Source organism: Populus trichocarpa, chromosome 4 (genome assembly GCF_000002775.5).
Source record: "Populus trichocarpa isolate Nisqually-1 chromosome 4, P.trichocarpa_v4.1, whole genome shotgun sequence".
Taxonomy (NCBI): Eukaryota; Viridiplantae; Streptophyta; class Magnoliopsida; order Malpighiales; family Salicaceae; genus Populus; species Populus trichocarpa.
Window position 1 is genome coordinate 9,704,751 of NC_037288.2, and position 13,974 is coordinate 9,718,724.

Consider the following 13,974-nt stretch of genomic DNA (forward strand, 5'->3'; position numbering starts at 1 on the left):
TGCATCAATGTTGTTGGCCTACGGATTTTGAGCATTGGATTGATATTTTAACTAAATCCACTGATAAAACTAGAAACATATTAGGATTCAGGTAGTGAAGGGTTTAAGGCATTCATTAAGGACTTAGTCTCCGCAAACCTCTCAACTTATTCTTCCTCGCCCCTATCTTATCTAGCACATGTGTTTATTAGCTAATACCAATGATGTTGTTTGTACATGTATTCCATTATTAAGCCCTAATATTTTGGATTCCTTGCAATCTCACCGTTCGCCTTCTTCAATTAGACCCTCGAATTTCAGGGCTTTTTACAAAGTTATGCCTGGTTTCGGATTTCTTCAATGTGATCCTTAATTGAATTTCATACTTTAATTTTATTTCAATTAAGCCCCTGATGGCACCAAATTAGCCTTTCAAAACTTCAATTGTGTCCCTAATCTTCCAATCTTAGCGAATTGATATGAATTAGGCATCCAAACTTTATTTTTTTTCAATTGAGTCCTTGATTGGATGCACGAAACCCATTAGAAGTATAATCAAGTCCGTACAATTAATTAATTCTTCCAATTTTTGCCCAATTGACTTACAAACTTTATTTTTACTTCAATTAAGTCCTTAATTGAGTCAATTAAACCTATTAGAAATTTAATTAAGTCCTTAAACTTAATTAGTTCTTTCAATTTTGGTCACGTTTGGATTTCAACCTCAACTTTCTTTTCGTTAAGTCTTTCTTTAGTTTGTCTTGTCAAAATATCACAATCTGACTATTCTTCTGCCTTTCTGTCCTGTTAAAGCTTATAGACTTATCTCCTCGTTTTTCAAAAATATTTTTGGATTTTTAATTTGTAATTTTGTTTTTATATTTTTAAACAAAAAAATGTACTTTTTTTGTAAAACAAATTTGGGAGATCCAAAATTGGGTTATGATATCAAGCATCAACTGAGTGTCAGATCTTTTCCTCGACACCGCAAGAACCCTATATAAACTTAAGTGAAACAGACCATCAAGTCTGATCCTAAAACAACCCAATTTAAGAGGAATAAAATGAAAGTAAAACTTGAGCAAAAATAATTTTATTACAATCCACAATATTATTGTGTCTCGAGCTCAACCCATTTATGAGAAAATGAAAAGAAAACTTCATATTTAAATACATAAACATCTATATCAAATCCAACAAGTGGTCGACCTATTAAGTTGTCTTATGAGAAAATGAAAACAAAACTTCATATTTAAATACATAAACATTTATATCAAATCCAACAAGTGCTCGACCCATTAGGTTGTCTTATGAGAAAATGAAAATAAATCTTCATATTTAAATACATAAACATTCATATCAAATCCAACAAGTACTCGACCCATTAGGTTGTCTTATGAGAAAATGAAATATAGTAAAAAAAGAAGTAACAAAATGGTTATCCAAAGACTTCATTGTTACCGTGTATCATAAAGACACCTATTATTGCATACAACTTATACTAGTACAATTCAAGGTAGAATAGGAAGGGTTGAAGCAGCAGGTGCCAAGGCTACAATAACAGCACAATGGTTCCAAATTTGGTCACCCTTTGCTGCAACAAAAGTTACCTTTTCCTTTGGAACTTTTGAAATGAATAGTTTTATGAAATCATCATGGCATGCTTTCCCGGTTGTTATATGCTTTTGGCAACAATATTCTGATGGAGTATTGTTGGTGTATATACTATTAGAGATTTCTATTGCACAACGTTTTGTCACCTTTGTGTGGCACTCTTCCAAATGTTGAGAAAGCTCATGATTTTCTTCATTAGTACGAATCGCAAACCCTGGTGTAATGATCATAAGTATACCGATAAAAAGAAATAGTGTTGAGGAGATGTTTTTCCCAAAACTTCCCATGTTTTACACCAATATATTCTTGTACTTGGATAAAAATTTGATGGATGCAAATAAAATAATATCATGCATGTCAAATTTATAGGTAAGAAAACACTTCAAAACATTTTATTGATTTGATAGCATTGATTAATATTTGTATGTTAAGAGTTGATGAAATCCGTTTCAGAAAGTTAGTTCTTGTTAAAAAGAAGTGTTCAAGTGGTTTTGATAGAAACGTATTAAACATAATTAAATAATTATGACTTGCATTTACATAAAGACTAATTCTAAGAAAAACAATTAATAAATTTAGAAAATTGCTCAATAAGTTCATTGTTTTAATATAATAACATAATCCAATTAAATGGTTTACAAATATAGATAACATACAAATTAACTCTACTTACGTTAATAGTATTATGTAGCTAACAAGTTTTGGAGTTCTCACGTCTAGCTTCTATATATTTCATGGCTCCCCAAGGTTATGTGAAAATACTGGATCTTTGCCAAGTTGCCCTAGCCTGCAACTCACCCGATTCAGTCAACGACTTCTCTCTCCCTCTCACCTTCCTAGACATTGCTTGGTTCAAATTTCCTCCAGCTCAGCAAATTATATTTTAGACAAGGGACAACCTTCTTCAATTTAGTAATCCTCCCCGGGCTCAAAAAATCACTCTCCTCAATTTGGAGATGGGACTTTTTGGAGCAAAGGTGAGACTACGTGGATTGGCTTCTATAGAACTAAGTGCAGAAATCATTGGGGTTACTGGATCCACCCGATGTAACTTGTTTGTGTAAAGTTACTACAACCTTAAAGCATGTAGTAGAATGATGCTATAAAGTTTTGCACTCTTAATCATAATCAGGCTCTGGTTTCCTTACCAACAGACCCATGCCTTGATGGTTAGATTACAAGAATCTAGTGGCCATATCTGGCCGTGTTCCAGCATCTGTGGCAAGTTAGGTTCATCATCCAATAGCAGGTGCTACTCTATAGGTCTTTATAATGCTTTCTTAGAACCTTAGAGTAACTCTTGTAGAAAATATTTGCAACTAAGTTTGTTTCTAGAATTTGAGATTTATAAGAACCCTAGTTTGTAAGTAATCTTAAATTGTTCTTGGAGGCTTCCATGAGGGAGAAAGTTTAGATTGCAACCCTAAAAGTGAGGTAACTGGCCTTGGTAAGTAATTATCTAGAGGTTAAGCTAAAATTCTAAATATGCAGAACAGTGGTTATGCCAGCCCATTGCTCCAAACAGAATGTCCAAAATTCCTAATTCATTTCAGATGCTGTTCACTAACCATCACTCTCAGCACCATCATATTGCTTATGCCATCATCAGCCTAAGCATTCTAACTTGCATTGCCATCTTCCCAAAAGCATCTTTTATAGTTCTCAATTAAAGAATAGTACCTTGCATATAGACCGACAATTTCCAGATCAACAATCTACTTACAGATTTTAATTTAAATGTCCAACAAACAGATAGAACAATGCCAAGTGACCTCCAAAGTCCACAAACCCATGTCTATTGCACAATTCTTATCTTTGGAGCAGTTAAGTTAAAACAAACAAGAAGAAAATTATTGGAGTAATAAAAAGTTGCACAAAAGATGTTTACGAGGGTCATAAGGATAGAGGAATCAAGATGTAACAAAACTAAATGAGAAAACTGCACATGATGGCATGATATATGAATTACTAAGGTTGGCCTTTATGCTATTTAGTTAAGCATGATATAGTGAGACTCGCCAAGTTTAGTCAAAAGGTTCTTGCATGAATCATAATTAAATCTTTGTCTACAAACACCTCCCTTCCTGCAACTAAATTGGGGGTATTACGCTAGAAAATTTGATTGCCTTGTTTTCAACAAAGGTTGTTATCAAATGTCAAAGTTTAACATATTTCAATAAGTTCAGATGTAAACACAGACGTTTTTAGACAAAGAACTAAGATAAGAGGAATTACAGTTAATATAGAAGTTATGTAACATGTCAAAATACTCATAGCACAATATGTGAATCGCTGGAGTTCGTCAAAAATATTTCATTCAAAAGAATCATTTATGCGTGTACAAAACCATTTTGGTTGAATACAGCACTTTGAAAGTGACACCTAATGATCGGATCCAAAATTTTGGTAAATGGAAGTAATCCAGTATGAACACTTACAGCTCATTGCTGTCTATGTTAAGCCACGACGTTCTGCACGAAGTCCTAAGCCAAATTCCAAATATTTGGGTTAAGCAGTGAACGTGGGAACATGCACATGTGCTGCAGAACGTGGAAGAGAAACTTGCATGGTGGGATCATGGTGCAGGACTACGTTATTTTAGTATTATGTTTTACTTATTATGTTGTTTTACTTTGTTAATTATGTAGTACGTGGGCAGAATATATTTGCTTACGGTTAGCTTGTCTTTGTAATTCAGTTTGTTTGTAATTTGCTTATTTAAGCAGCTAAAGCTTTCAAAGAAAAAGGAAAAGAAAAATTGCATTTAACTTGTGGTTCTTTCTCACCCGAAGAGAAAACAAATATCATTAACCCATTACATTTTGTAAGTGGGATCTATCATTGGTATCAGAGCCAGGTTTTCAATGGGAACCAACAAAGAACGAATTGAGCATTTGGAGTCTGAACTTGGTTTAGTTCAGGAAGGACTGCTGCGAATGGAGGAGACACTCAATCGACTGTCGACTGTGCTGATTCCCAATCACAATAATAACAACCACAACAATCATCCAAACAACGATGGAGGTCGCCAGATCATTTCCGCTAAAACAACAAAGTTAGAATTTCCACGATTCGCGGGGGATGACCCAACCGAATGGTTCAACCGTGTGCATCAGTTTTTTGAGTATCAAGGCACAACAGACGCCCAGAAGGTTTCCATGGCAGCATACCATTTAGAAGGGGAGGCTAATCAATGGTGGCAATGGATTCGAAGGACATTTAGGGACGAGGGACACGTGCTTTCTTGGGATAGATTTGAGGAAGAGCTCTGGGCTCGTTTTGGACCCTCGGAGTGTGAAGATTTTGACGAGGCTCTTTCGCGTATCAAACAACAAGGTAATTTGCGTGATTACCAGTGCGAGTTTGAAAAGCTGGGTAACAGGGTTCAAGGATGGACTCAGAAAGCGTTGGTGGGCACATTCATGGGCGGTTTGAAGACAGAAATAGCAGATGGTATCAGAATGTTCAAACCACAGTCACTCAAGGAGGCCATTAACTTAGCACGAATGAGAGACAACCAACTCACACGGCAAAAGAAGTTCATACGACCACCTCTACCTCCTCCGCAAATAACTCGTGCAGTTCCTGCTACACCTAAGGATCCTTTCAAACGTTTATCTTGGGAAGAAATGCAGAGGAAAAGATCACAAGGCCTCTGTTTCAACTGCAATGAGAGATTTACAGCAGGCCATAGGTGTCAAAAACCACAGCTGTTATTATTGGAGGGCTACACAGATAACTTGTTGTGTGAGAATATTATGGAACAACATATGTTGGAAGGTGGTCACAGGGGAGATACAGTTGTGGTGCAGGAACCTGAACTTGAACCAGAAATAACATTGCATGCGTTAACAGGATGGACAGCCCCTAAAACTATGCGTGTATCGGCAACAATGGGGTCACATGAAGTAACGGTTTTAATTGACAGCGGATCGACACATAATTTCATCAGCAATCATTTAGCAAGCATGCTCAGGTTACCAGTCATACCAACAGAATCTTTCCATGTCCGGGTGGCAAATGGGGAAAGGTTAACATGCCAAGGGCGTTATGACAAGGTGCAGGTGGAGTTACAAGGAACAACATTTTACCTCACTTTTTTTTCATTGCCCTTAACAGGTCTTGATCTTGTACTGGGAGTTCAATGGCTGGAAATGCTGGGATCTGTGGTCTGTAACTGGAAACAACTGACCATGGATTTCGTTTGGGAAAATCAAAACTGTAGACTGCAAGGGGTGGATGTGCAAACCATTCAGGCGGCGTCACCAACAGAAATGGCAAAGGAATTTCGCCGTGGACATGCACTCTTTGCTGTGTGTTTCCAGCCAACAGAGGAAACCGCACTGACTGCAATCTCAATGAACGATGATAGTCAGGATATGCACTGTTTGTTACAGGAATATGCAGATGTATTTCAACAGCCTTCAAGATTACCACCTGCACGTGAAGTGGATCACTGTATTACGTTGAAAGAAGGTACTGAGCCTATTAATGTGCGTCCGTACAGGTATGCTCACTTTCAAAAAACTGAAATTGAGAAACAGGTTCAGGAAATGCTAGATTCAGGACTTATCCATCCTAGCACTAGTCCATTCTCATCACCGGTGTTATTGGTAAAGAAAAAAGATGGCAGTTGGAGGTTTTGTACAGATTACCGTTCACTCAATGTTGTTACTGTCAAGGATCGTTTTCCTATACCGACAGTGGATGACATGTTGGAAGAATTATATGGTGCAGCTTACTTCACCAAATTAGATCTCAGAGCCGGCTATCATCAAGTAAGAGTCAATCCTTCTGATGTTAACAAAACTGCTTTTCGCACTCATAACGGTCATTACGAATATCTCGTAATGCCTTTTGGCCTCTGTAACGCACCTTCAACATTTCAAGCCATCATGAACTCAATATTTCGGACTTACCTCCGCAAGTTTATTTTGGTCTTTTTTGATGATATTTTAGTCTATAGTCCCACTTGGAATGAACATCTGTTGCATGTTAAACAAACATTGGACATCTTGCGACAACATCAATTCTTTGCCAAAGATAGCAAATGCGTGTTTGGTCAGCAGGAACTAGAATATTTGGGGCATATTGTCACAAATCGAGGAGTGAAGGTTGATAACAGTAAGATTGCAGCAATGGTTGCATGGCCACCGCCCACAACTATTTCTGAGCTACGTGGGTTTTTAGGTCTAACCGGATATTACAGAAAATTTGTGCAGAACTACGGTATCATTGCAAGACCCTTGACCAATCTCCTTAAGAAGGGAAAATTTGGCTGGAATGAAGATGCCGACACAGCTTTTCTAGCACTCAAGCAGGCGATGACAACTACACCTATATTGGCTATGCCTAATTTTAATGACTCCTTTACCATTGAAACCGATGCATCTGGGGACGGTATTGGAGCCATTTTATCTCAACAGGGCAGGCCAATAGCTTTCATGAGTCGAGGCTTGGGGGTTACTAAACAATCCTGGTCGACTTACGCCAAGGAAATGCTTGCCATTGTGGAGGCCATACGTTTATGGCGCCCTTATCTCCTGGGGAGGAAATTCTTCATTCTCACTGACCACTGCAGCTTAAAATATTTCCTCCAGCAACGGGTTGCTACACCTGAACAACAGAAGTGGGTGATCAAGCTTTTGGGTTATGATTATGAGATTGTTTACCGACCAGGTAGAGAGAATTCTGCGGCGGATGCCCTTTCACGCAGAGCTGATAGTCCAATTCTCCACCATTTACATATGCCAACAGTGAACATATGGGCTGACATTCGGAAGGCGTATGCAGGTGACTCTTACATTCAATATCTCCCTGACATGACAACTATGCCACAAGATGGTCCATATGCATGGCGCAATGAGTTGCTCTACTTTAAAGGCCGAGTGGTCATTCCTTCTCAGGCAGACCTGCGATCCCAGTTACTTCATGAAATGCACGATACAAAGATTGGAGGACATTCTGGGGTCTTACGCACGTTCAAGAAATTATCCCAACAGTTTTACTGGCCTAAGATGTATCAGGCGGTGCAAGATTATGTAAAGAAATGTGATACTTGTCAGCGGGTGAAATCTGAAACATTATCTCCAGCAGGCCTCCTACAGCCGTTACCTATTCCATTTCAAGTTTGGGATGACATCACCCTTGATTTCATTGAGGGCCTTCCAACATCTCACGTCAAAGACACCATTTTCGTGGTGGTTGATCGTTTGAGTAAGTCTGCTCATTTTATCTCATTGACCCATCCTTTTACTGCTAAAATTGTGGCCGAACGGTTTGTTGAAGGTGTCGTTAAACTGCATGGTTTACCTAAGACCATCATCAGCGATCGGGATCCTATATTTATAAGCAAATTCTGGCAGGAGTTCTTTCACATGTCTGGCACAAAGCTACAACTCAGTTCAGCTTACCATCCTCAAACGGATGGACAAACAGAAGTGGTTAATCGTTGTGTTGAACAGTACCTCAGGGGAATGGTTCATCAATGGCCACGACGATGGAGCACCTATCTTCCTTGGGCTGAGCTCTGGTACAATACGACATATCATGCATCCACTGGGATGACCCCTTTTCAAGCCTTGTATGGCCGTCTACCTCCTACAATTCCCCTCTACCATCAGGGCGGTTCTTTAGTTCAGGAGGTTGACATCAGTTTAACAGCTCGTGATGATTTGTTACGTCAACTCAAAAGTAATCTGGCGGGTTCCATTAATCGCATGAAAAAATTTGCGGATCAAAAACGTCGGGATGTTTCTTTCGCGGTGGGGGATTTAGTGTTTCTTCGGCTGCATCCTTACAGGCAACAGACCGTTTTCAAACGTGCCCACCAAAAGCTCGCCAGCCGCTTCTATGGTCCATATCCAGTGCTGCAAAAAATGGGGGCAGTAGCATACAAACTTCAGTTGCCAGACGATGCTCGAATTCATCCGGTGTTCCATGTATCGCTCTTAAAAAAATATGTGGGTGACTCTGCCATGCCTGCAACAGAGTTACCACCCGTTACCAATGAGGGGGTGGTTATCCTCGAGCCTCATCACATTTTAGATACTCGTTGGGTCAACCGCGGCAATAAATTTGAAGTAGACTGTCTAGTACAGTGGAAGCATCTTTCGGTTGATAATGCCACCTGGGAGCCATATCACTCTTTGCAGGAACGATTTCCTTCCATGGACCTTGCAGACAAGCGTCCACTTAATGTGGAGGGTATTGTTAAGCCACGACGTTCTGCACGAAGTCCTAAGCCAAATTCCAAATATTTGGGTTAAGCAGTGAACGTGGGAACATGCACATGTGCTGCAGAACGTGGAAGAGGAACTTGCATGGTGGGATCATGGTGCAGGACTACGTTATTTTAGTATTATGTTTTACTTATTATGTTGTTTTACTTTGTTAATTATGTAGTACGTGGGCAGAATATATTTGCTTACGGTTAGCTTGTCTTTGTAATTCAGTTTGTTTGTAATTTGCTTATTTAAGCAGCTAAAGCTTTCAAAGAAAAAGGAAAAGAAAAATTGCATTTAACTTGTGGTTCTTTCTCACCCGAAGAGAAAACAAATATCATTAACCCATTACATTTTGTAAGTGGGATCTATCAGTCTACCTGGCCGATGATGGAGCAGGACCGGTATTCGTCTAAAGGCCAAAATTGCATGTCTGAACAAATTCCATATCATTGTCTACATATTACTCTAGAGATTCTTGTATTGGTTCATTGCAATGTCAACCCAAGGTTTCATGTTTCCATTATAATGAATGACAGCTGCATTGCTGATCTCGTCCACAGCGTGTGCAATAAAAGTCAAAGGAAACTTGACAAGGAGCAAAGTCGCTGCCTCCTTTGCCTTTGGATGCTCAGGCATGTTTGGAAAGAGGGGTCCTTCCAACAGCTCCTCCTCGGCTGACTTCAGGATCCAGGGCAGCTCAGCTTCAACTCCATCCTTCTCCCTTTGATATATTATGTTCTTGCGGAATATTGGTCAAGGAATATCTCCTTGTGTCTATTTTGGGTTATTATAGTATTGTATTCTGGTGTTGCCTTTGTCGGCTTATTTTTTTAGTGCAGTCATATATTTCTGCCTGTTGCGGTGAAGTTTTATGTTTTGTTCTTGCCTGTTTTAATGGTGCAGGTGCAATTCTGGCACTGTATGTAGCCTTTTCATTTGGCTTCTTGTTTAATCCTGCTGGATTGATGTTAGTTCTCATTTGCTGATCCTGCATGCCGGCTCTTTATTGCTGGCTTGTTGCCCTTGGTTTTTGATGCTACATTTGTCTTGCATTGGCTTTGCGGGAGTCTGATCCTCTCGATTTTGTTTGGGGGTTGCCCCACTGTTGGTTGCAATTTCTTGCCCTGTTCTCCTGGGAGATACATTGTGTTCCCTATTTTGCTTGCTGTTTGGCTTGTTGCTGGATGTAGCTTGCTGGTTGCTGGCTGTTGCTTGCTCCTCTCTGCCTTGCTTGTCAGGCCTGTTGCTTGCTGTTTGGCTTGTAGCTGGATGTGGCTTGCTGGTTGCTGGCTTGCTGCTTGTTGCTTTTGCTGTAGAAGCCTGTTCCCCTTTTTTGGGATGTTTGGCTGGTCTGCTGGATCAGACCTTCTGTTTGTATAAGGGCGCATGTTCCCTAGTGATTTTCGGTGTGCTTGTCCTGGGGAGGCTGTTCCCCTGCACACGCCTTTGTGTTGTACTTGTTTTGCAAGCTAAGCTTGCTTTGGTTTCTTTGCTTTATGGTCTGGTTGCTTGTTCAGGGGAGGCTGTTCCCCAACATAAGCCTTTTGTTTTCTTATGTTCAGCAAGATCTTTTTGCTTTAGTTTTCCAAGGGCATATGTTCTCCTTGGCTGCTGCTGCTGTCTGTAATGTTCTGCTGGTTTTCAGCTTGTATTGCAAGCTTATCTTGCTATTTTTGATCTATATATTTTTTGCATTTGATAAAAAAAAAAGTCAAAGGAAACTTAACCATTATAATGAATGACAGCGCAACATTGCATCATTGCTGTCTTGCACACGTTGTCTCCAACATCTTATGTCTATCTCTTTCATTCCAACGTGGCTTTTATTGCACACGTTGTCTCCAAGATCATTTTGAGACAAAAAAAAAACCTACCAATGTCTAGAACCTGTCTATAGGTAAATGCTCCTCTATATTCTTGTTGCATTGAAGGCCAGCCTAACCATAAATATCATGTATTGCAGAATTTTGAGTTGAAACCATGGTTCCATAAAATACATATTTTTTAAAGAATTTAGGTAAGTATCTGAGTTGGCTCGACGAAGGGAAACTATTCAATAATTAATGCTAATGAATTACCACACATTACCATGATGAATCATATTGTGAATGACATGGAGAAATTATTATCCATCATGGGATATTTAGATGAGATCCTGTTTGAAAGACAATATAAAAGGATAACTCAATTAATAAGACTCTCAATACAAGCAACAACCATAAAAACACTACTGTGTTTTTTAAAGAATAATCTTGATTTGTTACGAGTGGTTGAAATTAAACTGGTGGTTATTGATGATGGTGTTATTAATTCCATTTGGGGTGTATTTCTAAATTATGGTTTGTTATTCATCATGAGGGCTTATCCAATAGTTTATCCAACAGTTTACTCTCTGTCTGGAATTCATCTACTTTTGATGTCCATAATGCTTTTCTGGCTATGAATGGTAGGATAATTCATATTAAATGTAATTTTGTTCGAACTATGCTTTCAATGACAATTTTATGAAAGAAGATTTATGGAATCCTTTTGAGGAATTGAAAGCCAGCATCTCAAAACCATGATGTCTTATGAAACTATTTTTCCTAATGATTGCAAACGTGGGACAACTACCATATGTCATATGAAAGCATTTTGTGACTGCAAAAATGCTTTTGAATTGCCAGAATTACTTTTACTAGGTAAAAAGTTCACCTGATCTAAGGGAAATTGGGCTAGTTGTATTGATATGACTTTTTTTTTTATCTACTAATTGGTTGAACAAACTTCTGTTTACCTCCTTGGGCCTCCTAAATTCACTTCTAATCATAGACCTGTTCATTGATGATAGATATAACTAACAGGGGTCCTAAGCCTTTTAGGATTTTAAATTGCTTGTGGTTGAGATATGATTTTAGGAAAGTTTTCCAAGTTTTTCAGGGATCTAGTTATGAAGGCTTTTGAAGTTTAGGGGTTTAAATTGAGGAGGAAATGGAGGAAATGGCTGAATTTGCAAATGCATCCTTAGTTTTGTACGGTTGTTTGATTTGAGTGAACAATTGTGATGAACTATTGACAAATTTTTTTTATTCTTGTCAAACACTAAAATCCTAATCTAGGAAGGACGATCATTGTGATGCAGCATAAATGCATCATTATATATAAAACTTAGATTTTTTATTTTTTTTATTTTTTTCCTTCGGTATCATAATAAACTTAATTATATATGGAAGAAGTAAAAGATACACAGTGGCCGAACAACACATCGCCTAGGCTAAATCCTACAAATTAGGGTTTTTTATTTCAAATTTGGCAAATTTCAATTTAATACCTACTCTTGCAATTTCTTTTAATTTCACTCATAATTGCCTCGTGAACTCTTTATTTTATGCGATTTCACCTTTGCTAAACTCAATTGTCATCCCTAAAGTTAAGTGCCTTTTACAATATGGTTCTTGGTTTTTGATTTGTTCAATTAGACCTCCAATTGATCATCAAACTTTAATTTGTTTTCAATTTGGCCTCTAATTTCACTGATTTTAAAATGTTTTGGATTCAATCAAAATAATTAAAGATACCCTCGAAAAGTTATAGTTGAAGGGGATCGTTGAGATTCAGGATTTTAGATCAACTAAGCTAAAAAAAAAAATAGTTGTGCAGGAGAATAGGTGTGAGAATATGATTCTCTTAGGAGCTAAAGATAAAGACCAAGGTTCTAGTTAAATGGGGTCTCTAGATTGGAATTTCAGGTTAACTCCACCAAAGGCACATTCATAGTTCTGGTTAAAAAGGATTGTCAAATTGGGATCTAAAGTTAGCCAAAATGTTTTTCAAATTTTGGATTTGGTTAAAGTGAATAATCGAATTGGAATTTCAGGTCAACCGAGTTGTAGATAGAGATTTTGGTTCTAGTTAAAGGGAATCGTTAAACACTACACAATTAAACAGTTTTACCGACAATAATTCTGTCGGTGTAAGGCATGAACTCCGTTTGTGAAATTATTACCGACGGTCTCACCGACGGCCTTCGTCCATCGGTATACTAATCGTCGGTAATTCTCCTTTCCGTCGCTAATTCTGTCGCAAATAAAAAAAACCACCCACCAACGGTCTTACAAACGAATACGATACGTGCGACAAAAAAAAAATTTCCCTCGAGAACATTACCGACGAACTACATCCGTCTGAATTTTCAACGGTAAGTACCGACGGATAGTTCGTCGGTAATGGTTATGGTAAACACTGACGGAAATATTCGGTTGGTAATTATGGCATGGTGGTAATTGTTTGGCAACTCTCTGTGAAATTCCGACGGAAATTATCCGTTGGTAAAGCTGTCGGTATATATTTAAAATATATATAAAAAATAATTTATTAATAGTAAAAAATCTTAATAAAAGAATAAAATTGGATTAAACATTAAAAATATAAAAATAATGTTAAATAATATTCATCCAAATATTCATTACAAATTGAATGTGTTTAAAAAACAAAATTAAACTAGAATAGCGGCGGAGCTGGAGGAGGAGGAGGAGGAGGAGGAGGAGGGGGCTGGTTGTTCCCGGGACCGTACGGCCAAAAAGGAGCTGCACATGTATCATCACCCATCTTTGATATCATCTCTATGACCATTTGACGGAGCTGATCATAATTCGTCGAGAGTTGTTGATATTGTTGTTTCAAGGCAATGAACCCCTCAGACTGGGTGCTCGATACTGATGGAGAGCTCCCAACGGTTGAGACACTACGGGCCGACCGCAAGTTTTTGGCCGTAGTGTTGAAGAGCCCGTAGACCCGATTTTTTTCCGGTCCACCAGACGATCCCACCTCCATCCACAAATCTGGATCGAAATCTGGATGGGTCGAAGGATTGTCCCCATATCTCTCCCTCAACCGGCTATTATAGGTCTCATGAATTTTTTTTTTAAAATCATCATATTCAATTCAAGAAAATAATAACTTACAAAATAAAATGAATGAACGAACATACCACGAAGTGCTGAGCACAATTGTCCACGAACTGTTGCACCCCCTTTTGGCGGTCTTGACTCCGCACATGCGTCTCTACAAACAGCTCCATTGGACTCCGCTCACGTCCAAGAGACGCAGCGTGTAAGGAAAAAATAAGTTGCAAGCTAAATATATTATAAGGAACGACAAATTAATTAATGATATA